The sequence below is a fragment of the Euphorbia lathyris genome, chromosome 10 (genome assembly GCF_963576675.1).
Source record: "Euphorbia lathyris chromosome 10, ddEupLath1.1, whole genome shotgun sequence".
NCBI lineage: Eukaryota > Viridiplantae > Streptophyta > Magnoliopsida > Malpighiales > Euphorbiaceae > Euphorbia > Euphorbia lathyris.
In genome coordinates, this window is record NC_088919.1 from 68,608,738 (window position 1) to 68,611,820 (window position 3,083).

At 35.7% G+C, this 3,083-nt stretch overlaps 1 long non-coding RNA gene across 1 annotated transcript; it reads right to left on the reverse strand.

Annotated features, from left to right (window-relative positions):
• Positions 1 to 528: 528 nt before the first annotated feature.
• LOC136209984 (uncharacterized) lies at positions 529 to 2,767 on the reverse strand. The gene is made up of 4 exons (XR_010677744.1): positions 2,043 to 2,767; positions 1,796 to 1,895; positions 1,413 to 1,683; positions 529 to 1,108 (listed from the first exon to the last, which is right to left on the reverse strand). It is a non-coding gene; the product is annotated as an uncharacterized lncRNA (long non-coding RNA).
• Between the last annotated feature and the right edge of the window lie 316 nt (positions 2,768 to 3,083).

Consider the following 3,083-nt stretch of genomic DNA (forward strand, 5'->3'; position numbering starts at 1 on the left):
GAGGCTCTGTAAAGTACCTTCCTTTACACTCATTCAACTATCTATATACATTTCTTGCTATTCACTTATAACCAAAGTGAACAGTTAATCTTTTTTAAGCTTTTGATAAGTTTGTTCTTACTCTCAGAACATAATGAAAAACTATAAGCTATTACACGAATGAAATCAGTAAATGTATATACATAAATGCTTACTTGTGTCGCACTTTTTATGGTTGTTGTGTCTCACTTTTGTGCGACACAACAGGGGTGCGACATAAGAAATTTGCATCGCTTTTGAGAGCGACACAAGATACTCATCTATTGTGTCGCACTTGTCACGCGCGCGATACAATAGAGCAATAACTCTTGTGACGTGTTTCTAGAGTGCGCAACACAACATATGATAATTCTTGTGACGCACTTCAAAGATGCGCGACACAAGCTCCCCGATTAATCTGGTACACTTTGTATCGCTCCTTCCTCACGCGCGACGCAAAATATTGATATTTTTTTAAAAAAAATTTACAAAATTTTCCAGCATCTAGCATAAAATTTTATAATCAAAATTTACTTGATTCTACATTATATTACATACACATAAAACTACAAGTACCACATCGCATAAATACATACATATTCAAAATATGATCACAACTTAATTTGAAACGGATATTAGATCGTGTAACAAATAAAGAACTAATAACTTCTACTAGCTTAATTACTTATTCATGATGAGTCTAATTGCAAATTGGTGAACTCCCAACTTGTTAGAATCAAATACATGTACAACTCGTTTAGCCAAAGAAAGCACAAAAAGAATCCTCGGATCCAATAGTTTCAGGTGGCTCCGAGTCGACAATGCTTTTGCTATCAGAGTTTGTTGTTGCCTCTATACTTTTACTGAATATATGAGCCATCTTTGCAGCAAATTTTTTTTTGGGAAGCAGCCTTTTCCTCCTTAGTGGAGGTAATCTCCTCAGACGATGAGACTGAAGGCCAGAAAAATGACCTAGAAGGAGACTCTGACATCTCTGCACTCTTCCTGGGCAGCGAGGCATGATCATCAATAGAGTTCAAATCAGCAAATGAACTATTTTGAGAAAAATTTATGCCTAAAAGAACGTCACCTGTTAAAGAAAAACATTTAAAATTCCATTTAGTATGCAGGACATCTATTATGTAAAGAACAACAACAAAAAGACACAATGCTGAGTGAACTTGCATTTTAAATTACACCAAAAAAGAAAAATCATGCATTGGGCCAAAATCAGAATCTTCTGCAGACAACTAAGTTCAATTTTACAAAAACTAAACAATAATTTCAATTGACAATAACTAATGACCCAAATAGGAAACAAAACCTAAAAAGCACAAGAGTAACTCAAGCACCTAATTAAGTAAAACAACCAAAATAAAATTTAGATAAAGTACCGCAATCTTTGTTCTTGGACTTCTTGTGTTGGCGTTGGAGAGTGTACCAAGCAGTGCCACGAGATTTATTATCTGCATAAAAAATTAGGGAGACATGGACTTTAATCTGGCCAACAAATTCATCATTAAAATACTTGTCCTCATCTAACACAGAGATTACAAGCTTGTCATTCAAATCCTCAACTCAGAAACTGAACTCCTCTCCCCAAGTGGGATTTAAGCTCTTCTTCACAACTTTGGTCTTGCACCTCTGCTTCCCTAACTGCAATTTCTAAACATAAAACAAAGAAGAGCAAAGAAAATTGCAAAGAGTGTCAATTAACAAGCAAAAGACACAGACAAATGAAAATGCAGGGGATAGAAGAATGAATTACAAAACTAACCTTATAATGGGGTGGGAAACATTCTTGGAGTTTTACTCGAAGGGAAAGGCCAATAACTGTTGCCATACTGCAGTGTTGGATTGTTGGAGTAAAAGTAATCCTAGAAAGCAAACTCGTGAATTTCTCATTTAAATTTTGAAACATCGAACTCATAATCGATCAATTTCATTTTCATACTACAGGGTCTGGAAACAATTGTAAACAAGAAGAGAGAACAATCGAGAGCAAAAGCATATGAACAACTCACAGAATACGGCCGAGCTTGTCATCAACGGCGATTGATTCCTCTAAGAGAACACTGAGCTGTTCTAGTGAATAGGGGTGTTCTGGATCCCTTATATCTCTCACGAAATTTGCAGTTCAAGTCAAAGAACACTATTTTTTATTGTTTCTCCAAGCAAAAGAAAAACTCAGTAAAAAAAGAAAAAAAGCTCAATTACGCACAATTAAATTGAAGGAAAAAGGATATAATAGATATCGAACGGACATCATCATAGTGAAGATCTTCAGTGCGAGCAACCCTTTCCTTCCTAGTATGAACAACATGATTTGCATTTATTAGACCTAGAGTCATCTTCCTCTCCTCTGCTCTTCTCTTCTCTTTGATTTTATTTTTTCTTCCTCTTTGGAAGTCACGGACTGAAATGGAGCAACAGGCAGGGAAGAAGGGATCAGGACTTTATTTTAATAACCTTCTCTGTCTCTTCACTTTTCTTTTTGACGTAAATCATTCCGTTTGTGCGGAAGAGGTGGAGATCGAGAGGTGGAGGAGGCGGTGGAGAAGCCGCTCCTTATTTCCGGCGCCGTGAGAAGTGGAATGACCGGAGATAGGAACGGCAGTGTGCGAGGTGGCGGTACGAGGTGGAGGTGGCGGTGTGCGAGGTGGAGGTTGGCGGCGTTGGAGTGGAGTGGGCGGAGATAAAATAAAACCCTAGAAAATAAAGAAGGAAGAGCATACGATTAGTGAATGAAGGGTTAACAAAAGAGAAGATTCTGATTTTATTAAGTGTGTAAAAATTCTAATATTTAAATTTTTTAATATTCTTATAAATAGTGAATGGTTGACGAGGAATAAAATGGGTTCAGATGGTTAAGATGTTTGATGGTGTTTCAATTGGTTAGTGGTTCGATCCTCCATATTTATATTTTTTAGTTCATTTTATTTTTAATTAATTTATATGAGATAAGTTTTTAAGTTTATAGGTATGTACAAACTATTTGATTTTCATCCTTTTTTAAAATTCTTTAGTATTTTAAGAAATATGAAGAAAAAATAATTATATTCAAA